Source organism: Pinus tabuliformis, chromosome 6 (assembly GCF_031772625.1).
Source record: "Pinus tabuliformis cultivar Carrire ecotype Pingquan chromosome 6, CPIR1, whole genome shotgun sequence".
NCBI lineage: Eukaryota > Viridiplantae > Streptophyta > Pinopsida > Pinales > Pinaceae > Pinus > Pinus tabuliformis.
The window spans coordinates 932,921,074-932,941,579 of record NC_142292.1 but is presented as its reverse complement, the minus strand read 5'-3'; positions in this window follow the sequence as shown (position 1 = coordinate 932,941,579).

Below are 20,506 nucleotides of genomic sequence, written 5' to 3'. Positions count from 1 at the left end.
AATACAGCTCACAGAATAAAATGCGCACACAGGGATTTTAACTGGCAAAATAAAAAATTAGCAGAAGCAAATGAATCCAATTTCCACAACACAGCAAAATATTTCTGCCCTTCAAATCAGCTTCTCATTAAAAATATATCAAAGCTTACAATGGCCCCCTTAAAAGGGAAAATGGAAAACAAATACAAGCTCCAGCAAAAATTTCAGAATTTACTGGGCACCTGTACGGCTTGTATGGCCCTCTGGAATTTCCAGAACAAACTACTGATCTGCTGGCCTGCTGTATGATCCTGTACGGCTTGCTGTACCTGCTGCACGGCCCATGCATATGGCCACTGTATGACCTGTGCGTGAGTGGACTGCTGTGGCTGTTGTTCGGCCAATGTGTGTGGCCAATAGGCTGCAACTCAGCTGCCCTGCATAGCCTGCTGTAATGTTCCTAACTTAAACAAACAGTGATATATAAAGCAAAAACGATTCTCAACACAAAATTTTAACAAACAGTACATGCTCATAAAAACTCCAGAAGTAAAACCAATTGAGCCATTTTATTAATCAATGGAGCAAATACAATAATATGGATGAATGCCCCTGGGCTTGCCTCAATGGCAGGGGTGACAGAATCCAGGTGATGAGACAATGATGTCAAGTACTGGGAAATGTTTGCTCCTCTAATGCTTTGCGCTGCCTAGAAAACTGCACTGCTTGCTAGAAAGGAACTGCAAGAAACTCCACTTCCGCTGCTCGGAAAATGCTACAAATTCAGCCCCAAGCTCCTTGACCAAAACCTACCAAAACCTAGAAATGATTTGGCTTGATTCTAACCTCCCAAAATCAACCCCTAAAGGCACAGTGCAATCCCCAACAATTCTGTGTTGTCTGCTGCAAAGATATGACTGAAAACCCCACCTCCGGTGCTCAGAAAGTTCTGCAAATTTATATCTAGGGTTTTTGTCAAAAACCGAGAAATAATTTGGTTTGGTTTTGACCTTCCAAAATCAAACCCCAAGCGACCCTACGCCCTCCAAGACTGCTAAAGCACATGGCCTGCAAGTATGCCAACAAAATCCTCCTCCAATACTCTAGAAAAGCAACAATCACCTCCACTAATGTTTTACTTGCCTCTCCAGACAAGGATCAACCTCAAGCGCTGAGCTTCCACCTCCCACGTGTGCACAATATTCTTCCTCTATGCTGCTCAGGAAGTTTGAAAACCCGATTGAATAGAAGCCCTCTCTCCCAACTCCAAAAACTCACCCAAATGGCAACAAACACCCAAGCCTCCTTTCCGGAATTTCTCTTGGCCAAAGCTCCTCCAAAAGATACCAAAATCACAACTCGGCCTCTCCTCACTACGTCCTCCAGGAATACGCATCACATGGAGACACTGGAATACGAATGCTGGAAATCACAATGAAACCTCCTTCGAAAGATTGAAGATGAACCTCTCTAGGGTGGCATTCAAAGTCCCCCAGAGAAAGGGTTGAGTTCTCCGCTTGAAGAACTCTTGCTAAACAACAAGTGACTCGACTAAGCAACTCGAGCAACCAAAGAGAAATTTGATATGCCAAAGATGAATGAAATGAGGACTTCTTTATATAGATTTCGTGGAACACTTTTCCTTCTTGTGAAAATTTTATCACTGCAACAACTGATTTATTTTACTTACTTATTTGCCAATAAGTTATTTATGAAAACCCTTCAGTAAACATTAAAATAAGTTTTGTTGCAGATATCACACCATAATACAGAAACAAACACATGCACATGAATCAACACAGATATTTTGGACAAATGTCCCCGGAAAAACTCAATGCGGGAAAACCGGCGCAGCAGAGGAGGATTTCATTATTCAGCAATTCTTCAGTACAACTGGGTGTCAAACTAACAGAGAACAAATTCTCTAGCACTTCTCCCAACCTCAGCATCAGGCTTATTGGCCTCTACACAGCTCCCAGACCTACTGCGTTAGCTCCTGCCTCTCTACGTCGGCACTAGGCCTCTCTGCATCACCCACGCAGGCCCTCCAGTGACTGCGCAGTTTGCTACCTCTGCATCTGCTTGAGAGGCTCCGCGTCTGCCTCTCCAACCTCTGCGCTGGTCTTCTGGTGTTGATCTTGACTCTCTGTTCCATACCCGCTACCTCCCACTGCTCCCCAGACCACTAGTTCGAATTTCTCAGTTAACCCCGCTCTAGAAATCAAACTGACTGGTCTCTCTCAGTGCGTTCTCTAACTGACCCTCAAGCCTTTTCTTATACTTTTCCTGTTGGTTCTTCAATGACCGAGATTAAATTTCTAATCAACAGCTAAGGTTAGATTTGGCTTGATCCATGACCTTTGGAACCTTCTAATCCAGTTTTATATTAATACCCATTAATATTTTATTTTTCCTTAGTATAGACATAGAAACCCCATTAATTATTTTAATATCTCCCAAATTGGTTAGAATCTGCCCAAACCATTTCTGGGTCTTGGAGATCTCATGTGATTTAGTCTCTTCACCAATTTTCATGGCTATAGCACATCCAATGCTACCCCAAATAAACACTCCCTCTTAGCGAGGACTGTGCTGTAATAATACTTGATACTGAGCATTACTCTGATCATACAACATCGGTACCTGTGTTGATGCTAAGCCTCCCTGCCCAACATCCTTTACACTGTTGCATCTTGTATTGCTGCTCATGGTTCTATCACTACCACTACTACATCTATACTGCAACTCCTTCTACATCCGTGCTGTTGTTGGTCCATTTTCCCAACACATCTACACTGCAACTCCCTCTGCATCTTTGTTGTTGTTGGTCCTTCTTCCCAATACTGCAAACTCCTTCTCATCTTGTTGCATCGTGCTACTGCACTGCAACATCATACCCATTTCTGCTACTGCAATGGATTATTTATCATCCCCATCTTCTCCCTGAAATAATCAAACTTGGTTCTTCCAAGGGCCTTGGTAAGGATCTCTGCCACCTATTCCCATGTAGGAGTGTAGCTCAACTGTACAGCTCCTCGTTGGACACAATCTCTGACAAAGTGACACCGGATATCAATATGCTTTGACCGATCGTGAAACACTGGATTCTCAGAGAGTTTGATACAACTCTGATTATCACACATGATCCTGGTCACCTCCATCTTTCTTCTAAATAGGTTCACAAGCAGTTTTCTAATCCATATGGCCTCACACGAAGTTGTGCTTGCGACCATATATTCTGCCTCTGCTGAGCTCAAAGCCACAGATTTCTATTTCCTACTACACTAGGAGGTCATTCCTTATCCAATGTTGAAACAGTACCCATAGGTACTTTTCCAATCCACTGAACTTCCCGCCCAATTTGCATTAGTAAATCTATTCAATCTGATATCCTTACTCATGGTGTACAAAAGTCCATAATCGATTGTTCCTTGTATATATTTGAGATAATGTTTGGTTGATGCCCAATGCGCCCTCTTTGGTTCCACCATGAACTGACTGAGGGTGTTGACAGCGTAACAAATGTTAGGCCTGGTATTGACCAGATACATCAAGCACCCTATGAGATGTCTATATAAGGTGGGATCAACATCTTTGTCTTCTGATGCATCAATCTTCTTCCAGTTGGTGATCATTGGAGTAGCCATGGGTCTACAGTCTTCCATCCTGAATCTCTTCAGGATTTCTGTAGCATATCTACCTTGCCCAGAGAATATCTCCCCCTTTTGCTGCCAAACTTCCAACCCCAGAAAATAATGCATTTGTCCCAAATCCTTCATATCGAATTTCGTGGCTAGATTTTTCTTGTAGTCCCTGATGAGCCTAGATGATCCTCATAGGAAGAGATCATCCACATACAATACTAAGATTAGAGGCTCATTCTTTACAACCAGATAGTAAAGATTTGGATCTGCGTCACTCTTGACAAATCTCATCATCTGCAAGTAGCCAACGATTCGACCATACCACGCTCTAGGTGCCTGCTTCAGCCCATACAAGGCTTTCTTCAATCTGTATACATGAGACTTCTCATGTGTCTCAAAGCCCTCTAGTTGTTCAATGTATAACTCTTCTTCTATCACCATGTTTATAAAAATGTCGTTTCGACATCCATCTAATGAATCTCCCACCCCATCTGTGTTGCAAAAGATATCACAGTTCTAATATATGTATATCTGGCTATCAGGGCGAGGTCTCTTTGTAGTCAATTCATTCCTTTTGAGCATACCCCTCAGCCACAAACCTGGCTTTGTATTTCTCAACACTGTCGTCTATAGCGTATTTAATCTTGTAGCTCCATCTCGAACCTACAACTGATCTGTCTTGAGGCCTTAGCACTACCTCCCAAACATTGTTCACCATTATGGAGTTGTACTCCTTTACCATCGCATCCAGCCAAACCTGATGTTGAGTTGCCTCCTGAAAACCTACAGGCTGCCCATCCTGAGCTACTAATGCTTGATATCTATCTAGATGTTTTTGCTCCCTCTTATTATTCCTTGGCGCACAAATGAAGTCCTCTGCATCTCACAGAATCTGACGAAGTTCCCTACTCATTCTTCCTCTGCCAGCAAGTGCTTCTGTTATCTCCTCCTCATCCTGTGATTCTTCCTGATCTAAGGAAGAATTCTTTACTTCCTTTGGTTGAAGAGGTTTGACCAGCGGATCCTCTTTTGACTACTCCTCGAAAGACATTTCTCTAGATTTTTTGAAAGCATTGTCCTCCATGAACTTCACATCTCATCGAACTACTACCTTCCTGCTCCTTGGAAGATAGATTCTGTATTCCTTAGAGTTCTTGCTATATCCCACTAGATATCCTTTCTCAACAGTTTGATCCAGCTTGTTCCTCTTTTGCTCAGGTACACGACAATATGTTAAGCTCCTAAATATCCTGAAATCACTGACTTCAGGTGTCTCCCCTGTGAAGACTTTCTTTGGAGTAATCTTGCCCAATGCTCGATGAGGAGTTCTGTTCTGAACATAGACTATTGTGTTGCATGCTTCTGCCCATAGTAATTTTGGCATGTCCTGATCATACATCATGGCCCTAGCTGCTTCTACAATAGTCATGTTTTTCCTTTCTACTATTCCATTCTGCTCCGAATTGTAAGGAGTTGTCCACTCTCTTCTGATGCCCTCCTTAGCGCAAAAATCAGTGAAGTCCTTATCGACATACTCTCCGCCGTTATCTGAGTGCAAAACTTTTATTTTCTTCCAAGTTAGATTCTCCACTAGAGCCTTGAACTCTTCGAATCGACAGAAAACCTTGTCCTTGGTTTTCAGAAAATAAATCCAAGTTTTCCTTGAGTGGTCATTAATGAAGGTAAGGAAGTACTCGGCACCACTAAGAGCTTAAGTGGAGATGGGTCCACAAATATTTGAGTGTATCAATCCTAGTACATTCTTAGCCTTGTTCTTACTTCTAGGAAATGCTGCTTTAACATACTTTCCCATAGCACATCCTCTGCATGCATCATCTTGTTCCGTACTAAGATCCAAAATCCTTGTTACAGTGTTTATGAGAATTCTCAGAGCCCCATGGTGTAATGTCCCATTCTTCTGTGACATAGTTCGTTCAAATCTTTATCTCCATGACTACCTATTAGTGCCATTGGTGATTCTAGTTGTAGTATGTACAACCTGTTACTTTTGATCTCGATCTGTACTTTCTTTTCCCAGCTTGGGTGTTTGATGTATACTTTCTCCTTGATGAAGAAAACGTCATAGCCTTTACCTTGAAGTTGTGACACGGAAAGTAAATTCATCCCCAATCCTGGTACATGCAACACATTGGTAGCACGGAATCGCTCTATGGTACCCCTCCCTACTTGAGTACACTTTGCCTTGTTCCCCATGGTGATCTGAAAGTTCATCCTCTCCTCCTGATAATCTGAGAAACATTCCCAGATTCTCGTCATATGCCAAGATGCTTCACTGTCTATATACCATACTTTTGATGATGCAAAGCTCATCACACAAGCCACTTCTTCTTCCAGCCTGGAAGCCAACATAGAGAAATCGAAGTTTCTGTCTCTTGTGCAATTTTCTGAAAATCTGTGCAAGTCTCCTAAAGTAGAAGCTTCTGCATCATGGTCTCAACCTATAATTGATTTTCCCTTCTTGTCTTTGATTACTTCCTCTGATACCATGTGAAAATTCTATCACTACAACAACTGATTTATTTTACCTACTTATTTGCCAATAAGTTATTTACGAAAACCCTTTAGTAAACATTAAAATAAATTTTGCTGTAGATATCACACCGTGATACAGAAATAAACACATGCACAAGAATCAACACAGATATTTTGGACAAATATCCTTGGAAAAAACCAATGCGGGAAAACCGGTGCAGTAGAGGAGGGCTTTATTATTCAACAATTCTTTAGTACAACTAGATGCCAAACTAGCTTACCCAACAGAGAACAAATTCTCCAGCACTTCTCCCAACCTTGGCGTCAATCTTACTGGCCTCTACACAGCTCCCAGACCTATTGTGCCAGCTCATGCCTCTCTGCGTCAGTACTGGGCCTCTCTATGTCACCCACGTAGGCCCTCCAGTGACTGCACAGTCTATTGCCTCTGCATCTGCCTGAGAGGCTCTACGTCTGCCTGTCCAACCTATGCGCTGGTCTTCTAGTGTTGATCCCAACTCTTTGTTCTGTACCCGTTGCCTCTTGTTGCTCCCCAAACCACTAGTTCGAATTTCTCAGCTAACCCCACTCTAGAAATCGAACTGATTGGTCTCCTTCAGTGTGTTCTCCAACTGACCCTCAAGCCTCTTCTCATACTTTTCCTTTTGGTCTTTCAACAACTGAGATTAAATCTCTAATCAACGGCTAAGATTAGATTTGGCTTGATCCATGACTTTTGGAACCTTCTAACTCAGTTTTATATTAATACCCATTAATATTTTATTTTTCCTAAGTTTAGTCTTAGGAACTCCATTAATTATTTTAATATCTCCCAAATTGGTTAGAATCTGTCCAAACCATTTCTAGGTCTTGTAGATCTCATGTGCTTTAGCCTCTCCACCAATTTTCATGGTTATAACACATCCGATGCTACCCTAAATCAACTATTCTAATTTTACCTCCATCGTGGGCTCTCACTTAACCACCTCCATGTAAACCGAACTAGGGAGAGCGTATTTCCCTCGTGTGGGTGGCCCCCATGTAATTTAACCACAACAAATAATTTCTCCTAAGTTTAATTTCCTAATAAAAATCGAATGGGCCCCACTATCTCCAAAACTAGCCCCAAAATGCAATAATTAGTCTTGTTCCAAATTAATTTAGGAAGGGACATGACAATCCTCCCCTCCCAAATGTTGTTTGTCCCTTAGCAACTTCAGTGCTGGATGCTCAAGTATGTGCTCGCCCTCCCAAGTAGCATCCTCATCCAGCAAACTCCTCCAATGCACCAAAAATTGCTTGTCCTCAAGCAATGCCTAAACAAGCGCCCTCTCTAACTGTGGATCCTAGGGTCTCAAATATGCCATTGAATCATCCCTGATCGCTATACTATCCCATAGTGAAGGAGTCCCTCGATACCAGGATCCCAAGCCAACCTGATCAACATGGAGCACCCCTTGCTCCACTCACTATCCTACCAAATAGGGGTGTTAGAACCCCTTTGTCTACTGCCAATAAGTAGAGCATCTTGATGATGTAAAACTCCATCTTAATCCTCATGAAGCTTCCCTACCAAATAGTGCACCCCATGCACTCTGATTGTGGGCCCCTAAAGATACAACTCAATCCCTATGTGAATGAAGCCTCTCTTGCATGAGATCTTCTTTAAATCCTCTTGTTGGCCATCCTGCCATGAAGATGAAGTCTCACACGCCATCAGCGAAACACGGAAATCCGGTGGAAAATTTGGATGACCCTCTCATATAGAGACCAACTCACCCCTATGGGTAGCTGAATTGCTAAGTCCTATGATGCTAGGTACCCATGCCCGGCGTAGCAAGAAATTATCCTATTGACCCCATGACACCCTGGTCACACTAATTGTCGAGCACGCTCTTAATATAACTTCCTATCACATAACTCTTGGCCATAATCTATGCGATGATCGAGATTAGGCCCAACCTACCAAAGCACCTCAATAGTGCCAGTGCCTGTCGCCCATGGCTAGTCCCAATCCTAAGCAGCAATCTGTCTCGCCCTATGGTGAGAGCTTTGGTGTCTCCCCACGTGTATGCTTGTGAATGAATCAGTTTTCCTGTTATTCTGACTAGGATCACTGAGGAGTGGAGTATCCCACCAATCCACTAGATCTTTGGATCCCATAACCATATTGGAGATCCACAACCCCAATTCCTCTCTGCTTGTTGTTATTTTATTTTGCTAGTTGTTGGGACACCCATGTGCCCTATCTCTGTCCCCTGTAGGTATCCAATAGGTAGGCATCAAGCATCAAGAACCTTTGTCGCAAATAACCCACTGCTTTGCGCCTGCCAAATCACACAACAAGATTTGTTATTCCAACTCTTGATGATGTGCTCGGGTACTGCCAGAAGCCTTGGCATCATCTTGCCGACAAGGACTACCATCCCCTGCACCTCATGCTCCCCCAACGTCTCAAGATGTCCATATGAAAAAGAAACACGCAACTCCCTCTCGGTTGTCTCCCCAAGTGTGAGCCCAGGGGTGGAAAATATGCTACCTCGACAATCAACCACACCATCCCTAAGCTTGTATTCCTTAACTCGTGCACCTACCAGGTGCCTCAACTGGAGAGTCTCATCCCGACTCATGACACGAGGTGTCTCATCCAATTGCTTAGGGGGAGCCTTCCAAGCCTTGTTGCCTGAATGGAGAGCGTCAAGGGGCAATAAACAAACACTATGCAAATGTAAACAACATCGAAGGATGATGGGTATGATCAAGAGTCCGTCAGAATGCTCAAGAGTAATCCTACAAATAACCCCCTCTCTATCTCAGATCTATTGATAACCCCCTCGAAGCCCTGTCTCCACAAAACATGGTGTCCCGAGATGCTCAATAGTGTCCTCATTGATCCTAGGTGTGTTTTATCCAATGGTACACATAGTGCCCTTGTCCATAAGTCTCCTCGGAGGCAACGCTCCAAGTCTGCATTGCGCCGCATCATCTGCCACTGCATAGCCCCCAGTATCGTCGCCCTCCTCGACATGCCACTCTACGTTGCAACTTGTCCTGGTACACCACTTGGTACTCCTGGCTACGCCTATACCATCTTGTATTGTCTTGTGTCCCACTTGTGTCACTGCACCTGTCACTCTCGCATGTACTCAATGCAATATGAGGCACTCCCACTCCACAACACAATCCAACATACTACGGCACACCTCCATGCATCTCCATGCCCATACGTAGACCACTGCTCCACACTAGATGCTTCTACCATCCCTGGATGTGATGGCCTAAAGTTACGTCCATATGCATCGACCCAAACCTAACTTATATCATTGCCTGCACCGTCGCATCACCATGCTCTCCAATGAGGGGATCTCCCCTCCAAATCCTCCCTTAGGGTCCTAAGAAGTGAATCTCCCTAAGTACTAGTAGTGATGCCACCACTGCTCTGCCCCTCTATGTCCTCCATTCTCACACAAATGTGAAGAATCCCTAGCTCCATACAAGGCACTGTCTTGTGGCATTCCAATGCCACCTCCTCTAACAAACTCCTACTAGAGTATGTTGGTCATCATGTGATCCCATGCATGACCATCATACCAAAACGACCTAGGGAGTCTGCCCATAAACTGGTTGGCCACTAGTGTTGACTGAGACTCCCCCAGTGAATGCATGGGCTCAACTGCTAGGCCAACTACACCACCACAGTCATAGTCAACCGACATATCTGGGGAATGATAGGTAGTCCCACCTAGATCCCAATTCTAATATGGGCTTACGATATCCCTAATGCCTGAAAGCTCCTACTGAGCTTCACGCCAGTCCACTACCATCTCCATAGCCCACTCCACCGGGTACCAACTCAGAATCTCTCGCCATCCAACCCCAAGAGAGGGATTGAATATATGAACTTCCATACATAGGACAAGCTCTCCATCCTGCGAATGTTGCACCCTGTGTAACTCATGTCGCCTCATCTCATTAGCCTGGTCAACACATAAAATATGTTGAGGTGGCTCTGCCTCTCCCTCTCTAAGGTGCAAAGGTAAACTACTGACGCTACAAGCCCCATCTATGTAAGTCTGAAGAGGGTTGCTCAAATTCTCTAATGTGCACTCTAGTTGTACCATTAGGGAATCCAATCGTTCCCCAACGTGAGTTCGTTTGGCCGCTGACTCGAGAAAAACCACTCGCATGCCCTCCAGCTCCTCGTTTTGATGTAGAATAGCCTCTCGTAATGTCGTGGCATCCTCTCTCAATGCTAGAAGGTCATCCTGGAACTGATGAAACTGTCGTGGGTATCTATCACCTGTAGACTCGGTCACAACTTTGGATACCTCAACAACTATCAACATCTCATCCATGGGTGGCACCTCCTCAATAGATGGCTCTATGTGTGTAGGCTCTATCCTCTCCACCAAGGTTTCAACTGGGGCTATCAAAGAGGTCTCTAATAAACGTGACTCCTCCACCACACTGGGTATATCAATGTGATCCACCATCCTGTGGGTTCTCAGCATCATGCTCAACCTCTTCCTCAGAGTCCTGATATCTAAAGCCAGGTCTCCATCAACAAAAGTGCCCCCCTGGTCTCACCCTCTAACTGTGCTTGTCCTACCTGCTCCTTTTCAGGAGACATGTTGCCAGATTCTATCGGCTTTTCCCACATGATGTAGATGGTTGTACTCCCATGGCTTGTGCACCTCTATTGTCTCTGTTGTAAGGAAAAGGATGGATCTGGTCTGACACCTTACTCAACTAAGCCAACCTCTCATTGTTCCAGTGGATTCTACCCCAGAATCCCTACTTACTGAATCTCCCTTGAGCCATGGGTGGTGTATGGTTTAACCCATCACTATGCATACATGCCCAAATCTCCAATGATCTTACTGGTTACCCACAACTGGGCCAAGATCATGCTATGATACAACTGTAACGTTCCTAACTTAAAAAAACAGTAATATATAGCAAAAACGATTCTCAACACAGAAAATTTTAACAAACAATACATGCTCATAAAAACTCTAGAGGTAGAACCAACTGAGCCATTTTATTAATCAATGGAGAAAGTACAATAGTATGGATGAATGCACCTAGGCTTGCCTCAATGGAAAGCGTGATAGAATCCAGGTGATGAGACAATGATGTCAAGTACTGGAAAATGTCTGCTCCTCTAATGCTCTACGCTGCCTAGAAAACTACACTGCTCGCTAGAAAGGAACTACAAGAAAATCCACTTTCGCTGCTCAAAAGTGCTACAAACTCAGCCCCAAGCTCCTCGACCAAAACCCAAGAAAACCCAGAAATGGTTTGGCTTGATTCTAACCTCCCGAAATCACAAATCCAATATGCAATCCACAACAATTATGTGTTATCTGCTGCAAATATACATCTGAAAACCCCACCTTCGGTGCTCAGAAAGTTCTGGAAATTTATATCTAGGGTCGTTGTCAAAAACCCAGAAAAACCCAGAAATGGTTTGGTCTGGTTTTGACCTTCCAAAATAGACCCCCAAGAGGCCCTACGCCCTCCAACACTGTTGAAGCACACGATCTGCAAGTATGCCAACGAAATCCTCCTCCAATACTCTAGAAAAACAGCAATCACCTCCACTAGTGTTTCCCTTGCCTCTCCCGACAAGGATTAGCCTCAATAGCTGAGCTTCCACCTCCCACATGTGCACAATATTCTTCCACTATGCTACCTAGGAAGTGTGAAAACCCCATTGAATAGAAGCCCTCTCTCCCAGCTCCAAAAACTCACCCAAATGGCAATAAACACCCAAGCCTCCTTTTCGGAATTTCTCCCAGCCAAAGCTCCTCCGAAAGATACCAAAATCACAATTCGGCCTCTCCTCACTGTGTCCTCTAGGAATATGCACCACCTGGAGACACTGGAATATGAACTCTGGAAATCACAATGAAAACCTCCTCCGAAAGAATGAAGATGAACCTCTCTAAGGTGGTACTCAAAGTCCCCTAAAAAAAAGGTTGAGTTCTCTACTTGAAGAACTCTTGCTAAATAGCAAGTGACTCGGCTAAGCAACTCGAGCAACCAAATAGAAATTTGATATGCCAAAGATGAATGAAATTAGGAGAGATGCCTTCCTTATATAGATTTTGTGGAGCACTGTCCCTCCAATTTTACCTCCATCGTGGGCCTTCACTTAACCACCTCCATGCAAACCGAACTAGGGAGTGTGTATTTCCCTAGTGTCGGTGGCCCCCATGTGTAATTTAACCACAACAAAATAAATTCTTCTAAGTCTAATCTCCTAATAAAAATCGAATGGGCTCCACTATCTCCAAAATTGGCCCCAAAATGTAATAATTAGTCTTGTTCCAAATTAATTTAGGAAGAGACGTGACCCCTGTTGTGTGGGCTGATCACTCTTATGCAATTTTCGGCTTGTTGTCTTCCTCCAACCGATTACTGGATGAAGGTCTTTTATCACCCTTACTGAGTTCTCCTTGAGTCACTGCCCTTTGTGTCTCAATCACTAAATGTGTCTATTGTGTGTCTTTCTCTTTCATCTAGCCTTGCCTTTTATAATCTTGAGTTATTGACCAGATCAATTAACTATTGATGACTAAGTCTCCATAACCCTAATCTCTCAATGAGATTGATGGTTGAGATTAAGTCTCATTCAATAGTGAATATTCATCTAATTCACTAATGTAAAAAAAAATCTTTATATCTCATTAAATTACACTCACTTTTATAAAAAACACATCATTTTAATAATTCCTTTAATTAAAATGAATTTGCCCAGGTCAAAAGTTTGGATGATTTCCACACATATTGACACTTAAATTTGTGCGGAAGTACCTATTTGAGGTACAAACATCAACAATTACAAAGTACAATTCCTAGAAACATACCATATAGTTTGATACCCAAAGCTACATGTACCATTATTAGAAATAGGATTGAAGATTGTCCAAAACATTTTAGACTCACACATACAAACTATATGTAGATAACAGAGAAAGATACTTGATTCATATTGTTCCTATTTATGATATCTTGTTAGATAAATTCAATCATGAGGAGAGAGATGTATGTTATGATACATTATTTAACCGCCAAGTCCTAACTCTCATCACTTAATCATATACTTAATTAACTTAAGTGACAAGTCATTATTACATTATTTCAACGTCACGATATAATGTTATTTCATAAAATGTACTTAACCTAAATAATAATTATTTTCACAGTGACTCTTAGGAACCCTTAGGAAGAAAGAAAAATTACTATATTGAAGTGTTTAATCTCACTCATAATTATCAACCAAAAGCATACATAGAGGCCAATATCTCTTGGAGAGCCAAAATTCTTATTGCTCAGTTAAGGACTAATTCTCATCAACTCCGTTGTGAAACAAGGCGCTGGAAAAGCCTAAAGGAAGTGTGGGAGGAAAAGATATACATTTTTTGTTCCTCTGGAAAAGTGGAAACAGAAAAACATTTCATTTTAGAATGTGAGGCCTTCAAAAACAACAGGGAAAGTTATGCAGATATGCTAGCAGTTAGCTCTTGGGATTATCTATTTAGCGAGGGGTTTGTCGAGAAGCTGGGAGCATTTATTGTGAAGCTTCACAGAAAAGGGCCAAATACATCAAGAAGATGAAGAAGCAATCTGTCCCATAGACTATCTTTAGCTTCGTGGACGTTAAAATAATTTATTTCTTTCTTTCTTTCTTAACAAAAAAAAGTGTGCACAATTGAGGCGAACAATAGTGCCAAAATTGTCACATCGTCATCATCTGACTAAAGCTGGTGTTTTTGTCTTGTTAACTTCTATCAGGGCAATTATGACTTTTACACAAGTTGGTAAAGCTAGATGATAACTGAAGATCTGGTAGAGAACATCATTACCTTTGATCCTATAAAGCTGAAATAAGGAAACCATTGAGACAGTCACTGGTTGACACATCAAAATTGCTTTTTGTAATTCTTCTATATACAATGATTTGTTTGATGAGCATAAGCAAGGGTATGAAAACAACACAAGGCAACTGCAAGATACAGAGAAGTCAAGAGTGCATCCTAGTGCCGTAGATCATTGTATGTCATATGCTGTAAGGATTTTTGTGGTGAGCCAGGGGCTGTGATGTTTATTATGTGAGCTCTACTGCTGTAAGTTGATGTGGTTGAGATTGTCACCGTAGAGGCGCTGTGTATCTCAGGAAAAATAAATTCAATATATGGTTTATGTAAAGGAAAAATACCTTGTTTATTTTAGGAAAATATTTTAAAAATCAAGTGCATATATTTCTTGTTTATCATATCTACCTAGCAAAAGAGAAGGCGGATTGGTAAAAATCCATCTCAAACCCAAATCACATTTTTAATAAATAGTGATCGGCCAGAAAGAAACCATAAACCTAATACTAAATTATATTTTTAATAAACAACATACTGGGGTTAGGGTTAAACTAATGTACAATCTGAGCGTGGAGGTGGGGGCGGATTGGTAAAAATCCATCTCAAACCCAAATCACATTTTTAATAAATAGTGATCGGCCAGAAAGAAACCATAAACCTAATACTAAATTATATTTTTAATAAACAACATACTGGGGTTAGGGTTAAACTAATGTACAATCTGAGCGTGGAGGTGGGGTATGGAAACGATTTTTTGAAGGCTTGGGCAAGCTCACAAATAAATCATAGACAATGAGATAATGCGATAAGCATATTCTCAATTTGGGGTTTTTTCACAATTTGAAGAATAAAATTGACAGTCTTTTCGAAAATGAATTAAAAGTAGGGTTTAAGAGAGCAGCCCAACGTAGATTAGAGAGTAAGTGAAATACTTGAATGAACCATGGTCGGAAAAGCTAACAGTGTGGACTGTGTCTTAATTTAGTCTTGATCATAACATGCTCGCTTATCCATCCACCGTAAAAGGATAAGAGTGAGGTATGATAATTCACATTGCATTATATAATGTTAATTATAGGCATTGTGTTCAAAATTGAATCTAGTGAGGGGACCAATCCACTATTGAAATCTCAACGAATTGCTCCTTAAAATAATATATGAAATAATTAATTTTTAATGAAAAAATTATTTTTAAAATTTAAAACCATGATTCCAAACCAATAGAAACAAAATATGCAAAGTTTGCTCATTTTCATACCATTTAATGTGAATATATCAAAATGACACATAGTGCAATACATTTCAGCGATACAATACATAATCAATGAAGCTCTAAATGGCCTCTAAAGTCCAAAAACAATGCTACAAGCTATGAGGTCATTGTTATGAATATAATTCATAATTCATAATAAATGTAAATATAATAATAATAAACGATAATGGATTAATGAAGAGGCATGTCTTAGAAACATGGTCATTCATGAAAATGCACTTGCATAAGGTATATAAGCGAGCTCTTATTTTAGTTTATAATCATCTTTTATCAATTCTTTTATACAATATACAATTTACAATTACTATCCTACCATGGATGTCTTTGTCTACAAAGTATTTTAATATTTCCGCTGCGTATACGACTTTTGGTTGTTCCATTGGTATGAGAGTTACGTATGATCCAGCTTTTGGCCATCAACCTTCGTCAACATTGTTGTCGTCAAATTGAAGCGTTTCGCTACCAAATCTCGAAGATTCTCCATTCCACCTTTAGCTATTAAAAAAAATAAGAAAAAAAATAAAATAAATAAATATATATATATATATATATATATATATGCCTTAATATATATATAGAATTAAAAAAGTTGTATGACAAAAAAATATATATTCAAAGAAAAAAACATATATATATATATATAAAGGTAGGTTAAACGACTAGTCGTAGTCACAAGACTATTCGGCCGCCCACTGCTCAATCAACATACTGTTAGCTGCAGCCACCCAGTTCCAGCATCCACCCATTTAGTTCACGGACCTATCGGCATTACTGTTGATCATTACGTTCTCTCCTACCATCGACATCTAGGCACCGCACAGAGCCGCACGATCACCCATCCAACATTATTCGATGCACAAATTTGCACGTATTACATCGTCGTGTTACCCCTCGCTAGCCTCTGCCTACAAAGACATTATCTCCAATTCAGTCACAACCACCAAACATGCCTCAACCCACGACACCCCACCGATCTGCTCCACTGTTCTATGTTCCCTCTCCCCTTTGCCCTGCTCCGCCCAACATCCCTGGTTCGGAAACACTATCACACTTCATTTTTGCTACCACATCTCCCTGTCACTGACACTTCTGTTTTCACTCGTTGACCACTATTCATTCAATTCTTTCGCTCTCATCCTTCCTGTACAAAACCATTATACAAATTTGGTCAAACTCCTTACCTATCATCATAGTGTTTCATTATTAAAATAAATTACAATTAAGTAAGGTATTTAATAAACCAAAAAAAATTACTTTTCTTAAGTATAAAGGTGTTAAATTTTAATTGAAGTATTAAAAGGTAAATATTAAAAGGTTGATATATGTAAGAGACTTATATATATATATATATATATATATATATATATATATATATATATATATATATATATTCAAGCAAGCTAAACTTCTCAGAAGTTAATACTTTATAAAATTTATGAAAGAGAAAGGATTATTATAAGGAAGTTTTGATTTTAAGTCAAAGACTTTCAAAAATAAATTAATGGAATACTAAAGTTAATTAAAAAGAGAAGGGTTTCAAAGGAATAATAGGTTTCGAAAGGTTAGCTAAAAAATGTAATATTTATTATAAGAAGTTAGGAAGGGGTTATTATTAAATCTTAAGCTTTTCGACGAACACAAGAGAAGTCCATTTTTGAAGAACATATCAATGTCGCTGACGGAAATTATCGATAAACAAAATGGAGCCTAATTTAAAAATGATAAAGGACGATTTTCCTATAAAGGCTTTTTAGTTATGGATCACAAAGTAATGAAGGAAGTATCCAAGGAAGAGAAATTAATATCGCTATCAACACAAGCAACAGTAAAAATTTCATCAACGCTAACTTTGCAAATCAACTATTAATTCTAAAGCCAAGCATTGGTGTAAGGAAAAATATTTTTGACCAAAAAGAGTATAACATTAGTGATTTACAAGTGACAATAGGTCATTATGAGTACATATCTCAATTTCATATTGTAAAGATGGATATTGACATCATACTCAGTCCACCTTAGTTTAAGAATTTTGGTACATTCATGTTAAACATAGAGAAACAAGTTTTGACATTTCCTTATAAGGGGAAAATGATCACATTTCGAAACATAACAAGTAAATCAAAATCAATAACATCTTTAGTACAAGACTTCAAGGATGTCTCAGACTCGATGTTTCAAGATAACAAAAAGAGCTTGAAGAAGCCATCTGTAGTAAAACCAAAGAAATTGCGTGCCTCAGATATCACAATAAAAAACTACTCGAACAAGTCAAGAAAGCCAAAGCCACAAAGAAGGAACTCAAGAAACGTTTATTAGAACAAGAAGAAGAAAATTTACGTTTTAAGAGTCTTAATCAAACATTATTAGAACAAATCAAAAGATCAAAAGATGATTAAGCTACTAAGAATAAAGTCAACAATTCAGAAAATAATGAACTTGTGCATTTTATATATCTTAATAAATTATTACAAATACCTTTTGTGTATTTTAACATTTTAAGTCAACAAGCTATAAGTTTTGTTGCTTCAATGGTATCAGAGCTAGGTTTCGATCGTGGAGCTTCAGTGGCCTACTACAAGTCTACATATCAATAATCAACATGATCACTCATCATGAAAAAAATCATCATCACTACTAGACATGGGATCTATCAACATGAGCTGCATAAAGAATTTGGCTCAAAGTATGAGGACTCCTAAGACTCCTTTGTAACCTCAGTAGTAGTGGTAGTAGTAACAAGGAAACTAGACATCAAAACTACAAATCACTAATCAACATGATCACTCATGAAACTTGTCATTGATTCAGCGCTACTAGAAATGGGATTATCAACAAGAGATACATAAACATCATCTAGCTCAGAGTCTTCAGACTTGGATTGCTCAACCTTATAATATGATAAAATTTGAAAAAGTTTAACATTCCTAACCAATGATGTGATATTCCCACTTAGCAATATTGCTAAGGGGAAATGTTATTTTTTACCATTTTGTCTTATTTTGCATTTCTACTTAGGAAAAGTGGGTTATGGAGCTCCACTTTGATTTTGAAACTAAGGAAAGGCCCAAACATTAGAGAAATGGAAGAAAATCGAAGTGCTAGTGGGAGGTGGGGACCACTCATGGAGAAATTCGGCCCCTCTAGGAAATACGCACTCCTTGGAGGAAGATTGATGGGGAGTTCGTATGGCTAGGCCCACATGGGTAATTGGGAAACACATTGACAAAAGAGGAGAAGGCACTCATTTTTGGCATTCTTGATCATTTGAGCATTTACCTTGACTAGCACGCCTGAGCTGGAGTCCAAGTCACCATGTGTTATTGAGCACAAGGGATTTTAAAACAAGAATCTCACCCCTTGCTTTGGTGGACTTTGAGTGCCAGCTCTAGGAGGGAATACCATTCAGTTCCAAATCGAACCAGGGGCATTTCAATGTGTTCTTGGAGCAACTTCAACAAAAACAACATAGGCTTGCGCAGTCCCTTTCCTTGCCACATGTGGGACACTTAGCAGCCTGGAAGAGAGTTTTGTTGAGTTTCTCAACCATTTTGGGAGCATTTGGCAGCCTTATTTACAGGTGGGTCGAAATACCCAACAGTTGGAGTTAGGGGAAATTGTGTCAAAATTCCAAGGCCAACATTTGGCCAATTCTTTCGTGAGTTTTTGTGGCTATTGGTGGAGAGCCCGGGGTTAATTTCCTGGAATTTTCTAAGCACCGAAGGAGGCCCTATCAGCTTTCAGACAATAGAGCATTTTTCACTCGGAAAATGCAGAGATTGCTTGGGACAAGCATATTGCATGTTAGAGCAGTTGATTTCATCACCTAGACATTGTTATCTTGCCTTGGGCAAGCCCATGTGCATGCTTTATGATCTTACCTTTGTACCTAGCAATTATATTAATAAATGGATTAGATCAGAGCAACTTTTGGAGATTTATGGGTGTTTAATGTGTTGTAATTTTTGTGTGTTTTTTCTATGTTTGCTTTGTTTATCATTGTAAATTTTAATAAAATGGCTTAGATCAATGCAACTTTTGGAGATTTATGGGTGTTTAATGTGCTGTAAATTTTTGTGTGTTTTTTCTATGTTTGCTTTGTTTATCATTGTAAGTTTCCACTAGCAATATTACAGTGGTATTAGAGCTCATAATATTTGCTTGGCGCCTGTGGAAGAAACATCAGAGTATGACACCAGAAGACCAACAAAACGAAACTTACCAAAGGCATAGGTACAGGAGCAGAGAGAGACAGCTACAAATTATCCTAGATCCAGTGATAGTTGAACCAGAAGTCGAAAGGCCAAACATGGGAGATAATGAGGGAGACAAAAGGAGTAAAGAGGAGGATTTTGCCCAACATTCTCTCAAGCCCGTTCAAGATTTGTCTAAGGGTATTGAGGAGATGAAGTAGCAAAATCACAATAACAACAGGGGAAAATGGATTCAAGGGGAATTCTAAATTGGTGAGAGCTCCAGGACTTCGCATCATCATGGGGGTCATGGCCCCAACGCACCCCTCATTTCCAACACACCACCCAGGTCCACTATTCCGACATTTATAACATCCAGTGCTGGAGGGCCGCAAGGGCAAGAGGAGATGCCCATGGGAGACTATTTTGTGGAGTATCGGTCCTATGGGCCTGACATTAGAGAGGCCATTACCTTCAGGGACTTTTGTCAGTTGCAAGGTAATAACAGGTGAAAAGGGAAAGGCAGAAGAAGCTTCACACATGGTATCAATTTGCAGCGCACCATGGGGAGATTGTTCCACCCAACTTTCGATGGTTCATCCAAGATCTCAACAAAAGCATGGGTTGAGAAGTTAGATGTTTACTTCCAACTCAACCAGATGATGGAGGGGGAGGCAATTAATATTTCCACATTGCATTTAGAGGGAGAAGCCCACGACTGGTGCTCTTATGGGCTAACCACGATGGGGCATGCAAGGGTTACAACCTATGAGGATTTAACGAGGAGGGTATTGGAGCGATTTGAGAGGAGAGACCCGAAGGAGCATTTTGGGGAGTTGACAAGGCTCAAGAAGACAGGGAGTGTTGAGGCCTACATCTTTGAGTTTCTGAGGTTGTAAGTGATAGTGCATGACATATCAAAGACCAGAAGGGTTTTCATGTTCGTAGAGGGACTAGCAGAACCACTAAGGGGATTGGTGAAGTCCAATATGCCCACCACCTTGCAGTATGCAGATGGGAGAGAGCAAGACTTGTAGGATACCCTAC